The sequence below is a fragment of the Mesoplodon densirostris genome, chromosome 8 (assembly GCF_025265405.1).
Source record: "Mesoplodon densirostris isolate mMesDen1 chromosome 8, mMesDen1 primary haplotype, whole genome shotgun sequence".
Lineage (NCBI taxonomy): Eukaryota > Metazoa > Chordata > Mammalia > Artiodactyla > Ziphiidae > Mesoplodon > Mesoplodon densirostris.
Genome location: NC_082668.1, coordinates 79216790 through 79235474, shown reverse-complemented (window position 1 = coordinate 79235474; position 18685 = coordinate 79216790). Strand labels below are relative to the sequence as shown.

The 18685-nt window shown below is 37.4% G+C and overlaps 2 protein-coding genes across 17 annotated transcripts in view; one reads left to right on the top strand and one right to left on the bottom strand.

The window, feature by feature from the left end:
- Window positions 1–12864, bottom strand: part of MARCHF7 (membrane associated ring-CH-type finger 7) — a 44706-nt gene extending 31842 nt beyond the window's left edge. The window contains exon 1 of one of the 2 annotated variants that reach the window (XM_060105775.1): window positions 12364–12864. The gene's annotated coding sequence lies outside the window, so the exon portion shown is untranslated. The remainder of the gene's footprint in view (window positions 1–12363) is intronic. The other variant, XM_060105776.1, reaches the window with a different exon arrangement.
- The window catches only part of BAZ2B (bromodomain adjacent to zinc finger domain 2B), a 375982-nt gene continuing 369906 nt past the window's right edge, over window positions 12610–18685 (top strand). For 14 of the 15 annotated variants that reach the window (XM_060105770.1, XM_060105769.1, XM_060105771.1 and 11 more), the window contains exon 1: window positions 14225–14321. The gene's annotated coding sequence lies outside the window, so the exon portion shown is untranslated. Of the gene's footprint in view, window positions 12710–14224; window positions 14322–18685 lie in introns of those variants that run through there. The other variant, XM_060105754.1, reaches the window with a different exon arrangement.

Here is an 18685-nt window from a genome sequence, read left to right as displayed (position 1 = left end):
GAACTGGAAGCAAAGCAGTTGGCCTTAGCATCCTAGAAAGAATGAAGACCTGGAGATACAAGGTATCATAAAAAAGGGATGATGCATGGATTTGCTGAATTAAAATCTGTACTTGGAGCAGTAAAACCCTCAATTCTCCCCCTAGCACCATTCTTCTGAAAAAACAGGATATTTATTCTCTGGAGATTAAGGATCTCCCATGTAACCCTCCCCACCACCCACCCACCCCCAGCAAATATACAACCATCTCTGCAAAGGTTAAGTATAAGGAATAAAAGAAAATCTATATATTCAATGTTGAGACCCAAAAACTCTTGCCTGGTGCTGTTTTTACAATGCTGTCAGAAAACCAAACAAAATACCTCAGATAAAATTTCTGGATACTGACATTTGGAATGCTTCCAATTACACACCTAGCCTGCCATTTGACCATCCTACCCAAAGCAAAGTCCACTAGTCACCAAGAGTTTCTAATCAGTTTTTTTTAGTGCTTCCCTCTAATAGACAAACATTAAGAATCACTAGGTATCCAAGGAAAACCTCCCATAAGACTAAAGTAAATAACAAAAAAAGGAATTTAAGAGAAAATCTGGGGAAAGGAGCTAATTAATTACTATCCTCAAAGGGAACAAAAGACATTCATTCATAAAATAAGAGGATGCTTGAGAAAGCAATCAGTATAATGAACAGCTTGTGGAAATTCAAAATGTTACACATTTAAAAAAGAAATGTGATACACTAAAATAAACCAACAGAAAGATTGAGACACCTCCCAGAAGTAGAAAATATAACTCAAAAAACAGGACAATTGTCCAGGGGAGTTATCGATCATTTGACGGTAAGTATGATTACAGAAAGAGAGAAAAAAGAAAATAAGGTAGAGAAAATTACCGAAGAAACGAAAGAACTTTTCTAGAATTGAAGGACACAGATCTCCACATTGAAAGGGGTCAAGAGTACTGGGCAGGATCAAAGAAAAAAGACCAACACTAAGTACCATTTATCATCTTGAAATTTCACAACACCAGAAATAAAGAGAAGATCCTATAATTTACAAGAATGGAAAAACGGGTCACATACAAAAGAAAAGTGATCAGAATAGCTTCTTAATTACAACTTTAAAAACTCTCAAGACAATAAAGCAATGCCTATAGTACTGAGAAAAAAATTTAGCACTTAACTCCGATCTAGCAACTAAATGTGAGGTGGAGAAAAGAGTATTCAGACATGAAAGATTTTAAAAAACAATTAAAAAACAAACAAAACCATAGGAAGTTAGTTAAATGAAGAGCAGGTCCTAGGAAAACGGGAGTGTAAAGCATTAAAGAACCAGACACAGAACCCAGGAAACAGTTACAAAATTATGTAGAAAGCATAGGGAGCAACTGATCGAGACTGGAACAGGATCACAGAAAATGGAAGCAAATTCTCAGGAAAAAATAGCATCATACGGAAACTATTTTGGCTCGTGGCAGAGATGATAATACAGTTGGGAAAAAATGCTGAGTACTTAGAACAAAGGGCAAATTTAATACATTAATTTTGTAACTTGGGAAAACAGAGCTATTGTTCAAGAAAGGAGATGCTGCGGTGTTTGGGTGAATTCTTTAATATTTATATAGTTAAGATAGTGTAAACATAGATTACTGTATCAGTCTTGCTACAAACATGCTGTGTGACTGAGGTGGGTAGGGGAAGTAAGGACAATGGTGAATAAAAAAGCACATATATAATACTAAAAAATCATGAACACATCATTTAGAAATATGAAGGTAAATCCTAAAACAGCTAAAAGGTGAGGATTGCTGCCTATGGAAAGAGGGACTGGAAATGAGGTAAAGGGTGAGGCAAAGGACTGCTGTTTTCCTTTTAAGCAGAGATGACCATACTTCCTGGTTTGCCTAGACCAGTCCCAGTTTATGGCCAGAAAAGTCCTAATTTGTGCTCAATATCCTGGGACAATTATTAATAGTACCTGCGTTGTCTCTTAAAAGTGGCCTGGTTTGAATGATAAAGCATACAGTCACCTAACATAAATCTTTACTTCCTTCAGCTTTTTATAAATTCTATATATACATCCATTCAAAAATTTTTATTAAAAAGGTGAATTATGAATTGGACGTTTAAAGAAGGCATACGTTAGTAGAAAGGATGCTAATGGTTAAATACTGACATGCAACAGCCCATAAAAGATTTAACAAGTAGCAAATTTGTTATTTTATCAAGAAGGCTCTACAAACACTAAACAAGGGACTTATTTGTTGAGGATTTTAAAAGGGAAGATAAAATGTCTTTAAAAAGATACAGGTCTATAGATGGTTCTTTAATAACAGTGCTTCTTAATCATACCTCTCGTCGTTTACTTTGATTATATTTATACTCAATTCTTACTTGCAGAATAAAACTAACCTAGTAGGAAATCTCTCAAAACAAAGCTCTTGGGACAAAGCAAAGAGGCAGGGTCCTCCGAGAGCTATAATTTATACTGCATGAAACTATTTTTGGCAACTACTCTACATAAATTGATTGAATTTTGACAATGTAGGTGTTACCAGAAAACTTACGTAATCTGGTTGTATAAGCTGTAGGTCAAAAGCACAAAAAGTAGAAATAATAAAATAAAATTAATTAAAATAAGCAGTCCTTGAAAAACTTCTACCAGACCACTTACAAGGTACTACAAGGCATCCTTTCAAGTTCATTCATTCAAGAAATAGTTTTTTACATGCTTAGTATGTGCTAGGCACATTAATTAATACTAAACAAAGGTACAGGGAGAGGGGACAACAATGAACCTACTAAGATAATGACTATGAAGAAGCTGTAGTCTAGTAGAGAACAAACAACACAAATAACCATACAACTTAAACAGTTATAAGTGCTCTAAAGGAAAAGGTATAAGCCAGAAAAAAAGACCAGCAGGAAAAAAGTGTATCTGAAGCTCAATGCTTTTAACCAAGACTTAAAAAGTAAAGCACAAAAAATTCATACGTACCATCTTTCCTCAGTGGTCAATATAATAGCCTCTTACTTTCCTTTTGCCACTATGTAGTCTCTTTAAATTTCTTTACATTTGATTCTAGAGTTGGATAGTTGAACTGTCTTTCTAGTGAGATAAAAACTTATCACCAGGGCTTGGTTTATAGATGTGTCCACCTATGCTGACACATGGGACCCTGTGCTTGATTAAAAGCTCTACTGCTGACATCTTGAAATTATTAGTACTTTAACGTTTGAACTTGTATTTTGTAAGTGAAGTCAGATAGGATAGTGAAGCATGAGCTTGAGAAGAAGAGACATGTGCCTGTCTGCTTTGCCTTGCCACTCAACTTGCATACAGCCCTCATTGCTATGAAGCTTCCATTATTAACATGCTTAATTTTTACTCTCTTTGAGCCTCACTCAAGTCCTAGGCATGATGGATCCACTGGACTTGTGTGCTCATGTTCCTTATCAACACATCTATGTCTGAGTAAGCTGAGGCACTGACAGCTCCAAGAGGTCATTCCATTTCCATTCTTCAGAACTTGCTTCAACCTCAAATGCAGAAAGAAGGTAATGAACCACAAAGCCACAAAAATCTTATGATCAATATTTGAGATTTTTACTATATTGAACTTTTCAACTTGTGAAGATTCTCTGAAGCTGATATTTAACTGCTAGTTTACCCAACTAGTCTTAACATCACTGTTAAGTGTTCCCTTACCTTCAGGCATTTTAATAGTAACTGGCATGAGCCAACAGGAGTGGAAAACAGATATTCATACCAACTCCAAAATTTATGTAGTCTTTCATCTCATAAACCTGTGGCTTGTTACCTAGTAAAAAATTACTACATTTTTAATAGGTAATTTCATTCAGCTGGGCTTCCTAGGAAACCTCTGAAGAGTTCTTTAAAGCAAGTTCATGTTTTTGGTGACCCATTAAACACTATAAAGGAGGTTTAGACCAAAAAAAGTTTCTCCCACCTATAAACAGTCCAACTGAAATCTGTTCTATGGAAATAATCTTAACTTAAACTTTCTTAGTCTAGGTAAAAAGCCTCAAAGAATTCTCTCATTACCTGACATGCAAAATTCTGTGCCCAATGCTATCTGCAAGTTAACAAGATCTCATAGTCTCATGTCAAATGCAACTGAAAACCTATCACACAATTTATACTGAAACAGACAAATTTAAATTGAATTTTACAATGTTTTTCAGCAAGACTTTACTTGAATATGAGGCCTACTCTAAGTAAACCAACAAAGTTTGTCTCTAATAATACCACACTAGGCCTTGTCTAAAGAGAATTCATCATTAATCCACACATCTTCGTTTCTATTTCACCCTACTAGTAACAGCACCACTCCCCAATCATACTTTCAACTGTTTTTCTACTACCTTAAAAGCAAAGTCTAAAATTCTTTGCCTCAGTATCCAGAACTCTAACCTACCTTTTCCAGTTAACTTCCAACTACCACCTTAAAAAAAAAATCCTAGTTCCAGTTCACCCTGGTGGGGAGAAGGTGGCAGGAGTGTGCCTGCACGCTATACCCAGGAGACAGGGAGAAGGGCATAAATCTTGGGACGGCCCCACCTCTGAGGATCAGGCACACAGAGCCCACCTAAGACTGGAGAAGGATGCATAAAACATAGAACACCTCCTTTCACCATGAACTTTGCTCCAAATAGGAAGGTACAGCAGTTTACTGCTGAGGGAGTTACAACAGCCTTAGAGCCTTAGACCTCTCTGTGGTGCAGATGTGCAGGGCCTGCAGGAAGTTGAGGCTAGTGAAAGAATACTCAAAGAAATCCTCCAGCACTCCAGCCTCACACTAAGCACCATGCAGCAGCAATCCACTACTGCAATACTTTGAAAATATATAAAGCAATAATAAAGTTCAAACCCAGCTTAACTACAGAATAAACAAACTCAACCCACCACACTAACGGTGACAGAAGAGTATGTCCACATCCAGGCATAAAAATTATTGATCTCAGTCTCTACTATTCTTTTATTTCCACTGTTTCCCATTCAATCAAAAATTATAAGACAAAAATACAGGGAAAAAAAAAACAGTTCATCAAGAGGTAAAAATCAACAGAACCAGATGAAGAGACAGCCCTAGCAAACTGGGAAGTTGATGCATTTACCAGTAGCCTAGGCAAAGCGGAAAAACTAGGGAACTGGGAAATAGGCTAGAGGAAAACTATCCAGAATGAAGTTTGGAAAAACAGATAATGGTAAATACAAGAGAGGGTTTAAGAGACACTGAGGAAAGAGTAAAAAAAACTACTGTACGTTTAATTAGAGTTACAGAAGGAAAGTACTAGAGCACAGAAAAAAATTGAAGAGAAATTGGCTGAACTGATTCGATCACAGTCAAGCCCCCCAAAAAACCAACTAAAATAATTAGCAATTACACTAATTGCCAGATTACACATTCATACCAGACTGCTAAAAATCATTACACTTAAGAAAATTCTGAAAATGCTATGGGAGCACTGAATGGGGAACCAGAAGTTCCAACAAGATGAGAAAGACTTCAGATGAGGTGACATCTGAGTTGACCTTTGAAGACTGAAAATAAAAAAAGAGGAGGAAACATAAAGATGCTAAAGCATGTTGAAGAACTGGAAAATAGAAAATAATGTGTTAGGGATGAAAGCGAAGGCTTGGAAAAGGAGAGAGAACAAGGACTCTCAAGGAAATAAATACATAAGGTAGATTATATCCGGACTGTAAAGGCAATCTTGTGTCCTTTGTTCGGAAGTTTAATAAGGCAACAATTCTGAAGCTTTTTATGAGCAGGTTGTGTATTACTTTTCTCCCTAGGGACCCCAGAAATTAAGTTCCTGACAGGCAATTAGAGCTTTCAAAGATGAAACAATCAGTGGTCCAACAAAACTTCAGTTTTGCCTAGCCTTAATAATAGATTTATACAGCTCCCTGAATTTCTTACAATTCTGAAAGTCAATAATTTTATTACCTTTGTGGAACCATGGGAAAGAAACCACTGCTATAGGCTTTTTAGTAGGCTCTACTAAAGGCTTTAGTATCTACTAAAAATTTTGAGACAGCTAAAAACAAACCACCACCCCCACGCCCCAAACTAAGGACAAGTTATTAGGAAGAGACACAGTGGCTCCAAACAAATTAGTGAGAGCCAAAACGTGGATAGAAGGTAGATTCAGAACATCCCAAGTAGAAAGGAATGTACTGGGGGTGGGGGGTGGGGATTGGATTATTCAGCATACTGATGAAAAACATTTTTCTCTTTATTTATTTGCAGGGAGTTGGGAGTGGAGGACAAAGAAGCACACCAAGATGAGTTGGCTTTAAAAAACAGGTAGCCCGAAGTACCCACAAGAGGTCTAGAAGCATGCTAGAAATAGTTCTGAAAACCCAGGAGAGCAATCTGGACTAACTGATTTTCAATCACTTACACTGATTTTACTTTTTCCCATACACATATGCTACCTCCTTGCCTTCTGCTTGAACTGTACCTTCTATCTCATCACTCTTGGTAGCCCCGCCCCCCCCAATGAATGTCTAATTAGTAGAACTTCGGGCACTATGAAAAAGTAAACTGAAAAACTTCAGGCAGTATAGAAAAACACTTGGAACAAAGGAGTTCTACACATTACTTAAGAGTAGTTTTTTCTGAGCACCGCCACAAGTTGTCTACCAAATAGGACTTGAATTTTTGTTTTCTACCAAATTTGGAAAGCTGTTAATACTAAGGTAAGAGAAATAGCAGAGCAACGCTCAAAGGTTTTTCGATGATTCTGCTTATAAAGGGATCTCTCAAATAACATGTATCCTCTCAGATCCTCTCATGTGATCCTCTACAAATCACTGTGTCCCCTTCCTACAAAAACAGTCTTGTTCAGGATCTGTCAACAGTCACATAGTAGTCATAAACCAAATGACCAAACAAAAAGGCCCCAGCCCCATTCATATTAACAAACAGTACAACCTACACCTAAGACTTTCCCTTTATTTTAAATGTATTCATTAACAAAGGCTCTTATTCCAAAACAGGAAACAAGATAGGCAAGATAAATTAAGCACTGCCCAATTTTTAGCATATGAGCCAACTTCTAACTTTTGTAAAAACAATATTTGAGAATGCAAGCTTTTAAGTCTGTCCCTTACTTGGTGTGACTCTAGCCTTAATCTAATGCTCAATTTCTTCACCTACAAAATGGGAATAATAATAGTACCAACTTCACAGGTATATCATGAGCTTTGCTGGCACACAGTATATAATCCTCAAATACCAGCTATTATTAAGCAATACCATCAGATGTTAAAAGATTTTCATACAAACAGCTTAGTAGGCATTATTTTGGCTTTTTCATTATTTGAAATTTGTCTTTAATACATAGTGAAAAGACTTTTTAAAGTCATTCAGACTTATGTACAAGAGAATACTTGCTGCTGAGTAAAGAAAATGTATATACCTTTATAAGTATATGCATACGAAATTGGGGAAAATTAGCCATTATTCACATTTCACTGTATATCCGGGTCGGTTTTGTTTTCTTAACTTAGTATTCCAAAACTTGTTTAATGTATTTGACCTAACTTTGATAATTAAGGGAAACAGTTACTGGCAGATGAAAAGATTTTTTTTTTATCTTACATTACGATAAAATCTATAAAGAACTCCTAAAAACAATTCCCTTTCTAAATTGTAGTCCTGCTGGTTTATACCCCTTAGTATCTGTACACCACAAAGGAAGTAGTAAATACTAAGCAACAGAGTACTATTCTATTCTGGTAAATAATAAATGGAAAATAAGGTCAAAATCACTTTGCAAAGTGGAGTTTAGATTACCTGAGTACGCTTTAAAAAAAATTTTTTTTTACTACGAAAAAATTTCAAACTTACACAAAAGTGGAGACAATAATGAGCCTCCAGAAGCCAAACAACATTCTTCAACAATTATCAACATTTGACTATTTCACCCTTCTCTATTTTAAAGCAAATCCCAGTGATGACATCCTTAAGAATGTCTGTTCTTAAAATAGTCTAAGCAACCTGTGGTAATTACAAAGTATGGCTACAAACCCCTCCCAGCTGAATACCCACACCCTTTTGCATTGTCCTCTTACTGGTCTGCCCAGGAGGAGGTGGAATCTATTTCCCCACCCCCTGAGTGTGGGTTACCTTGTGAGACTTACTTTGACTAAGAATACACTATGACATTATATGATTTCCAAGGCTGTAAGAAGTCTTATAGCTTCCACTTTCACTCTCCTGGAATGCTGTCTTGGGACCCCCATGTCATAAAAGACCACACTAAGCAAAGCCTACATGTTTAACCAACACCAAGTGCCAGAAATGTGAGTGACGCCATCTTGGACCTGCCAGCCTGAGAAATCCTTCAGCTGAATAACTGATACACGAGTGAACCCAGGGGAAACCAGAAGAACTACCCAACAGGCACAGAGAACTGTAAAAACACTGTAAACAGTAGTTTTAATCCACAGGGTTTTGAGGTGGTGTGTTATGTAGCAATAGAGTAAAGCTTTGTAACTTATTCCTTTTACTTTCCTACAATTATCATTATGCATCCGGTCTTACGAAAAATCTGATTCGATTTCAGGGTCTAACTTAGATTTTGTCTTTAATATCCAGGGGAGTTACAGTTACTGAATTACCAAAAGCACAACATTAATATACAATAAATTCATGGCATTAAGGCCAGAGTTATCATAGAAAATACCAATGTATTTCAATAGCCAATAATCTTCCAGAAATATAAACACAGTTACAATTCCTTTATTTACCTCTATTTGGTATATCCTTTTGTTTAAAAAATCTGCTTCTGGGAAAAAAAATTTTTTTTCTTAATGGGAAATCCTAGTGTTTTATTGATCCTAGTGAACATGGAGACATGAAAACTAAAGGTAGTCACATAAGGAAAGCACTTCTAAAGCACAGAACTTTTGGGGTCTTTAAAAAAATGCCTTGATTTTTAGCTGACAAATATTTAAGACATAAAGATTCAGCCAGGTCTTGAAAAATACTATCAATAGCTAGAAAAAAGTACAACATCTCCATGAGAAAATAGGACTATGATGTTAAGTCTACGTTAGAATACTTTGATATAATCTGTCCTCCTTTGAAGTGTATTTAATCTGTGTCAAGTTTCAATCTTCATTCCATAACTGGAAACCATTTTAGAGTTATTCTGAAAGTGGGAAACACGTTACACTGAAGTGCAATGATCATAATGAAGAGATGAATACTAACTTTTAAGGTTCAAAATCTGCCTTCTTGAAGTTATTGACAAAAGTGGGTATATGACAGTAGGTAATTTCAAAACCAGGTGTTCAACTTATCTAGTCTAACCAGTAGAGCCAGAGAAATACATTTGAGAACAAGAAAAACCAGTTTTGACCACATGAGTTTGGACCAGAGAAGAAAAGTTAAAAATTAAGATCATGAAAAGTAAAACCCAGCCAACTCTCAAATTATAATTTTATCCTGCTCCCCACTTCTGTGTTCATCTTATGATTAGCAAGTGTATTAAAAATCGAATTTTTGCAAAATAATAATTGTGAGAAGATAAATTATTTCACTATAATTCTGCTTTAGTGAATTCAAGTAGATCTAAGTGAGAACTCAAAATCTTTACTCAGTTTTAAATTGTAATTACACTAATGTGATCAGTTGTTGATTGTTATTTAACAGCTAAAAGGTTCATTAGTTAAGTTTAATTTGTTGGTTAAAAATGAGGTTTGAGGGCCTCCCTGGTGGCGCAAGTGGTTAAGAGTCCGCCTGCCGATGCAGGGGATACGGGTTCGTGCCCCGGTCTGGGAGGATCCCATATGCCGCGGAGCGGCTGGGCCCGTGAGCCATGGCCGCTGAGCCTGCGCATCCGGAGCCTGTGCTCCGCAACGGGAGAGGCCACAACAGTGAGAGGCCCACATACCGCAAAAAGAAAAAAAAAAAAAAAAAAATGAGGTTTGATACAACCTTGTGCATTTCACTTATGCATTCCCCACTGTTCTTTATTACTAGCACTTAATTATCTGTAGTAACAGAAAATGTATCAGCATAGGTAATTTAAAATCATTTTTTATTTGGCTTAGGGACACAACAGCTCTTTATTCCCAACAGCACAGAGCACTAACTTTATAAAACAGTACTGAAGGTCTTTCATGTCATGCTCTAACCCTCCATTTAATTGTTTCAGCTATGGGGAACAAACTGTATATTCCTAAAACAAACCATGATACCATGACTTTCAGTTTCCTTATCAAACTCCTAATCATCCTTCACATCTCAGTTCAAGCAATACTTCCTGTAAAAATTTCCCCCAAGATCAAACACCTCTTCTCTGTGCTCCCACAATACTACCATATATCAATGCTTACACTAAGATAATAGCAGTTGTTTATACATTAGTCTGATGATTAAACTGTGAGTTGTGGAAGGTAGAAGCTGTGTCAACTTCCTTCTTGTAATGTGAAGCCCTAATCTAGTAGCTAAAATACAACAAATAACAAACTTTCAAAATTTTTTACATTATTTGATAGTTTTACACCGTTACAATTACTTTCCTAAAATTAAGCGGGCAACTCTTGAACATATACCAGATGAACAGCTGTGTGAAATGGATATGTAGCTGGTTAAAAATTGGGGCCATGGATGTCTATTTATGTTCAAGCTGATTATCTGACACCTTCACATAGAACATATGTGCATGTCTATATAGGGGCATCTTTGTGCTTTACCTGGGAAATTAAGCTCTCTTACCAATGTGACAGAAACAGAAATTGCCTGTACTTAAATAAGCAGGAATTTTTAACCATTCTTATTCATGACATTTGACCCAGCACGCAACTTCGGAAAAAAACTCAGGACTATGCTTACCGACGACCATGCTTACACCTGTGGTATAATTTAGGGCAAAAGAAGAGCGGTAAAATGTTCTTATCTAAAAACATTTGTAGTATAGAACTTATGTAAGTGTATATTATTGTGCGTGTGAGAAGCAGTCAGTACTCTGTGAGGGACATATTACAGGGAGAGTAAAATTTGAAGAATGCATGAATATAAACAACTGGACTTAGTATAATTCCAACTGCTTACATTCATCAAAAGTTCATTCTGCAGGTATTATGTCCCCCAGCGTGCTGACTGCTACACACTACTTCATCTAATTTAATCCTTTCAACTCTAGGAAGAGGTTAAATAATTATGGCGAAATCAAGACTCAAACCCAGAGAGGTCTCTAATGCCTCCTACGCCACTGCTGTTTCACAAAATGCTGTAGAGCTGTAAATCAAATACTGACCCCATTTCTGAAACACAATTTTATCTCACGGAAAAGAAAAAATCTAGTTACAGTGTGTGTCTGCCTTTTCAACAACAGTATACCGTTTGATTTTAAATCAAAAATTCATCTTTAACCTTATCTCTTAGTCCTAGACAGAAAAGAACAGATGAGAGAAAGAAAAGGGGAAATTTTAAAATTATTTTATTAATGAAAAAACAAAACCTAAAAACATCCTACAAAATCGAAAAAAAATCACTCAATTCAATTTCACTTGGCACCTTTGCTCTTAATAGCGCCAAACGACAACGGTCGTGATCAATGTATTACCAAGACGGAGGTGTTCCCCATATATTTACATCTGTTCGTAGGAAAAAAAGAATTATAGTATTTTTGCTGTGTGTACACATTCATCTTCTCTACGCAGTTTCAACAAAATGAGGGAGTACTGTATTCAACTACTAGTGCCTTCCATATTTCACTTCTTACGCCAACAGGTCCGTTTTTATACATACCACCACCTAGTTCAATTTGAATAACATACAATTTACCACAATACAAAAGGAATTCCAAAGTATCACGATACTCAAGATCCGGGACGATCAATGAGCAAATCTTTATCCCATCTAAGGGGCTGGCAAAGTCCCTTCAATTCGAAGCTGGGTTGGCAGAGCCCTAAGCCTCCCTGCCTTCAACACCTCGCTCATTAAATACCTCACTCGTGACACTCCCGGCCCGCCCCGGAGGACCCTCCTCACCCCCGTCGAGGAGGAGGCAGCCAAAGGCCAAAACAGGGCTCAGGCCCCTTGCCCTCGCCCGCCGCACGTCCACACGGAAGACGCACAGCCTGCCCCCTCCACCCGTCACAAACTCCAACACGGGACGAAAGGCCACCGGCAGAGGAGGCCTGTGCCCGGTTCCCCTTAGTACCCGCGGTCCCGGATCAAGCTCCTCCGCCCCGATTCTGAGAGGAAGGAGGCGGCCTCGGCGTCCCCAGGCCAGCACTTCGTTTCCTCCCCTCCCCCACCCGCGGCCTTTAGAACACCCTCCCCGAGAGGGAGAAGCCCGAGCCCCGCAGCTTATTACCTCTGCTCCAGAGCTGGCACTGAACAGGGCGCTTCCCGCTTCCAGCGATCACACCGCCGCCTTCCTCCTCGGAGTTCGAGGCCTCTAACAGAGGCAGAAGAGTCGGCCGCGAAGCACAATGGCGTCCGCCCGACTCCCGGATCCGGCGCACAACCAGCCACCACCGTTAAATGCCCCTCCCTTCTCCTTCCTCCACTTCGCGGACTCCTCCGACCTCTCGCGAGAGTGGTGGAGCTGAGCGGATCCGAGAGCTGCGGGCGGGCTCAACGTACCCCACCGCGGGGTGGTGCTCTGACTGCGGAAACCGTTGAAGGGCTGCCTCCGGGGAGGCAGCGAGGCGCCACCGGTAAGCGGCTGCGGCTGGTCGGCCGTCGGGCTGGTGGCTGGGCCGGCGAGTGTGCGGGCCTCGGGAGCGGGGCGCTGGGGGCCCGGCCGTGGTTGGCCGCCGTCGCGTGCCTGGTGAAGGGCTCAGATCCAGCCCTGCCGCTCCCCAGCGTCCAAGTCCGCGCCACAGTCTCTTGCCCTCTCCGGCAAACCTGCAAGGCCCACTGCTCGTAATACCGCCCATCTTTTTTTTTTTTTTTTTTTTTTTTTTGCGCTTGGTGAGTGGCGCAGTGAACGTTTATTGACTTGAATCAAACACTGCCTTTTCGACCTCGCCTCCTCCTATTCCCTGCCCGCCCTAGGTGGTAGCAGCGAGCTCTCCCCTTTAAAAGCTGGAGCTCATTTGTCTGGGACCTTTCGTTCCTTGCGGTAATTCGGTGTTGGTGGTGGTGTACTTTTGCAGTCATGTCTTTTAAATCGTGATACTAATCTTTGGTAGTGTAGCTACAGATTTTTCAGTAAAAATGGATCCATTTAGAAACAGGGAGGAAAATTGTGAGGTAAATGGTCTGATGAGAATGAAACGAAACCTTCAAAGAGCTATAAAGGTGGTGAACGAAGATGTAAATGAATACTAGTGAATAAAAGGGAGTAGGTTAGAGGAAAAAGCCACAGTTTCTGTGGATTTAGGTGATATGTGGGTTTTGAATAATGTATCAGACATATGTTTTTCACCGGTGAAGATAAGTTATTGAAACTTGGAGGCATACTGATGACACTTGATTTGTAAACTGACCTGTTTTATTGGGTTGTTTAAGCAATTCATTGGATCCAAATAATTTCAATAAATGAAGTATGAAGTTTATGTGTATTTCTTTGTCATTTCACTTGGAGGGTGTGCACTATCAGTATCATCTCTATTTCACTCTGTCTTGGGGACTAACGGACTGTCCATGCTTCACTATTGTAAATTGTAAAATATTAAAGATCATTATTATTTAAAGTTGGCACATAAATGCCAGTATAACTTTAAAAAATGTGAGTTGAAGATTAACTATCTGGTGTGGGATAAAGTGAACAGAGATTAAGTTTGAGAAAATTAATTTACCCTGTATAGAAAACTGATTTTTTTCCCCCAGCCTGTTTGAGTGTACCTGTAGCATTGTGGTTATGGGTATACACGCCCTGAAGCACCAGACTGCATGGGTTCAAATCCCAGCCCAGCCTCTTACTACCTTTGTTGTCTTGAGCAGTTCTTTAACCTTGCCAAGCCCAGGTTTCCTGTAAAATGGAGTTAATAAGAATACCCATAACCCACAAGGTTGTTGAAAGGATTAAATGAGATAATGCATCAGTTCCTGGAACATAATAAGCATTCCATAATTGTTAGCTATTACATTCCTTGTCTAAACGACTACTAATATTATCTTCCTGGGGCTTATTACATAGGTCCCTTAAATATCTTCTGCTGAAGTACATTGTACGCTAGGAGGAATGACTGCACTGTTTTCCTGAGCTATGGCAGTCAGACTTGGTAGAGGTAACTTCTCTACAGAAACCCCAAACCCGGCAAGGATGGTTCAGATTTTGGCAGATTGTTGCTTCATCCCCACCCAACGCTGATATCAGCAGAGGTGAGTGTGGCACCAATTTCCTATGCTAAACAGAACTTCCAAATCAGTTTCTTGTTGATGCTAGTAAATAAAGACCACTAATAAGTATTTTTTTAAGAATTATTAGTTGATATTGTTTTTAAATGTACTTTCTCTGATTTGAGTTCCAGATAATTATCATTATCAGCAAATATTAAGATTTTCTACGTAAAAGACAGTTTGATAACAGATTGCAGATACAAATAGGTATGATAGTGACTATATTTTCTGAACTTAAAATCAGGACCAATGATTTGATGGCAAATTATTTGAAATTAGAACTGTTCTGACCAATTTAGACCCCGCAGTTGCCTTTTTTTGCACAGAGTTCCCCAACTTGACCTTCATTTGCTGAACTTTTTATGCTTATGACCAACTCTGACATACCTTTTTGTATCTAAATATCTTTGTTCACCACTTGCCACACCAACCCATTAGTTTCCATTTTCGAACTTGGCTTCTCTAAATTAAGGTCTTCTTTACTGTTATTAATTTATCCCCTTTTATTTTATAAATTTGTCATTTGGCCATGATCATAACAACCTTTTACTCTTATGCTTAAGTACCTCTTCAACTACCTGATAGGTTAGAATTCTCTTTCAGATATTGAATTTCAAAGTTCCTGTTTTCCCCACATTTTAACATTCACAACCTAACCTTCCAAGAAGCTTCTCTATGGTAAGGGTGATTTTATAGTTATTCTCCACTTTGCATAAATGATGTGATCTTGAAAAATGTGATTATATTTGCTTTTCATAAATCAAATTATTTTAAATGTAGGTTATTTCTTAAACTTTTGAGGAACAGAAGGTAATACCTGGGATGAAATAGGAGTGCTTATTGGGGGGTCCCTAAGTTGAAAACAAAGGATGCCAATTCTTCTTAAATGGGAGTTTTATTAATCTCTGGAGAAGGGAACCTTGTGGCATAAACCAAATTGAGGCTCTACTATTTAAAGTTATAGATAACTTTAAGTATATGGTACTTATTATTGAAAAATAGCTATAGATTGAAGACTGTCTTCAAAGGAATATGTTACTTAAAAGGTCCTTTGCTTTAAATCTTTGATGTAAAAAATTCTTTTTATTCCAAAAATAATAAACCCCTGATTTAGTGAATTTTAATCTTCCCCTTATCAAGTTCAATTGAAAGGTGCCCCATTTAATAAGTGAGCATCCAAGACATGCTGTTGGTTCACTTCTGTTGAAAGTTGCAGTAACTTTCAATCCCTAAAGCCAATAGGTAAAACAATATAAAAACAAATAAAAAGAATACCATCTTGAAGCCTTCTCTGAGAAACTCTTTCTTACACTTAAGCTATGGTCTAGATCTCACTGGTTCTAGGAGAATCATTCCAGCTCACATTGCTGCTCCAGAACATCTGGCCTGGTCAGGAACAGTTCTCACCTTATGGAGCACTTGGAATCCATGTGTGAAACACCTTTCACACTGCCTGAAACATGGAGTTTTTAATAAAAGCAACTATCTTTTATTATCGATAGTACTAAAGATTGGAAAACTATGGTACAAGGCCAAATGTGATCCACTACCTGTTACTGTAAATAGTTTTATTGGAACACAGCCAGGTCCATTAATTTATATAGTCTTATCTGTGTATGTCAGGGTTCTCCACAGAAACAGAACCAATAGTATGTGGTACCTAACTATCTATCTACCTGTCTACCTATCTATCTACTTACTATACAAAATATCTTCACTACAATGCCTAAATTAGCATATGATTAAATAACTCGATACTCTGGCCTCCCCAATTTAACCACAAAATTAACCATCGAAATCTATTACTGCTTTTGCCTACAGCAGCAGAGATGAGTAGCTGTGATATAGATGATACGGCCCAGAAAGCCTAAAATATTTACTATTTGGTTTTTTCATAGAAAGTTTGTTGACCTCTGGAATAAACCATAAAACCAGATTGAAGTGACCCCTGTTCCTTTAATGCTGTCAAGCCGAACACATACGTAACAACTTCAGATTGATAATAATCAAGGACTATGCTCGGCCTCCATGGCCACTTTGGACTATATTTTGTGAGAATACAAGCAGAAGAGCATCTAAATACTGATATGAATTCCTTGGATATGCCCTCTGGCAAGTTTGGTTGCAACGTCCTTTTTAATCTTAATTTTTTTTCATGTCTACATTTGTGTACAATTTTATAACAATGTATGTATGTGATTACATCGTACATACTAGCTATTTTAGTATAGGATGGTTCTTTTGCTTTTTTCCCCCTTTTTCTTTTCTTTTTTTTCTCTTTTCTTCCCTTATAATTTCCTTTTTAATTTGGCTCTCTTACCCGTATTTACTACTCCATAAACATTCTTGAAAAATTAGTGAGTATCCTGCATTTTTTTCTGCAGTCATACAATGTTGAAGGAATAGTTATTTAACACACACACACAGAGAAGTACTCATATAGAGATTTTTTTACCATTTATTTTATAAAACAGCATCAAATTTCAATGTGCATATTCATCTTAATTTTTCAATCAAAAAGTACCTTTTTCTCTAAATCCCTATTTATATTGATTGTTTATCCTTTCGTTTCTTTTTAAAAAATAAATTTATTTATTTATTTATTTTTGGCTGTGTTAGGTCTTCGTTGCTGTGCCCGGGCTTTCTTTAGTTGCAGTGAGCGGGGGCTACTCTTCGTTGCGGTGCACAGGCTTCTCACTGTTGTGGCTTCTCTTGTTGTGGAGCACAGGCTCTAGGCGTGAGGGCTTCAGTAGTTGTGGCACACGGGCTCAGTAGTTATGGCTCGCAGGCTCTAGAGCACAGGCTCAGTAGTTGTGGCACATGGGCTTAGTTGCTCTGTGGCATGTGGGATCTTCCCAGACCAGGACTCAAACCCTGCATTGACAGGCGGATTCTTAACCACTGTGCCACCAGGGAAGTCCTATCCTTTCTTTTTGATGTCATAGATATTACTACTCTGTCCTTCCTTCACAGTGTTTTTTCAACTCTATCATCTGTTGACTTGCCATTTATTATCTTTTGCTATAGATATATTCATATGGTAAAATGTGTCTGTGATTTCTTTTATAACTTTTGGGTTTGTAGCTTAGCTTAAAAAGTATTACCTATCCCTAGATTGTATCATGTAATATCCTAGATTTTTCTAGACTATGTTTAATTAAACTCAAATTAATGTTTGTATATGGAATAAGATAATAGGATCTAATTTTATTTTCTTCTCAGTGGATAGCCAGTTTTGCCAATAGCATTTCTTAAATAATCTATTCTTTGTGATTAGAAAGACTACTTTTGTTATACATTGACTTTTCAGATTTCTACTGGATTTATTTCTGGATTTTCTATTTTGAAAACAGAACTATTCAGAACTATAAACTATAAACTAAACAGAACTATTCAGAACTATAGTTTATAGTTCTAAATATTGTTTTGATCCCTTTTGAATCTTTTTCATATATCAATACTGTTCTGCATTTCTGTCACCTACCTATTCAATTATAAGGAATGGTAACTATTTCCTTCAGAATCACCCAATATACTTAACCAGCTTTGTATTATACAGTGCATGTTATACTACCAAACTGCCTAAGAATTATCTTAATTTCTTTTCCCACTATTCTTGTTTCCTTTTCTCAGCAGTTTGCTAAAACCATTGAATATACTTCAGTTATCTAAAAACATCTCATCAATACTTCTGTATATCATAATAATTTTTTTTTTAAAACTATATACCTACACACATACATACTATTCAGTTTCTTAAACCACCCTGTTCTCTATCCCAGAGTCCAAGCTAAGTTTTCTACCATGGAGCCTTAGTCACTCTTGATAAGTTGGCTATTTGTACCATGGACAATATAGAAGAAATCCTACATTTTTCTCTATTATGTCATCATAAAAGGTATGAAAATGGTGATGTGCTTTAAATCTTTCATGTAGGTTTAATGTTTGTAATTCTTAGCTTTAGCACATCACACAAATGTGGTGGTTGTTGATTTTGTTGTGGTTTGAATATTCCCTTCAAAGCTAAGAACTCTGTACTTTAATTAATTATATTTTAATTCAGTTTTTAGAAGATATTAATTCAATACATTTTTTGTTTTGTTTGCATACTGTTAATTTTGCCTAAATTTGTGGGAAGGCTTTTCTCAGGAAAGTGATTGTTTCATTGTTTTCAAGTCCATTTAGTAAGATATTTTTAAATCTTATGAACTTTATCTCAAATAGTTACTTGAATTCAAAGTTTGGGGCATGTGTTTGCATATTAGTGTCATGGGATTTGAATGAAAATATAAAATATAATTTTAATGAATATTTGGTTTCCTTTATGTCTTTTAACAGTCTTATAA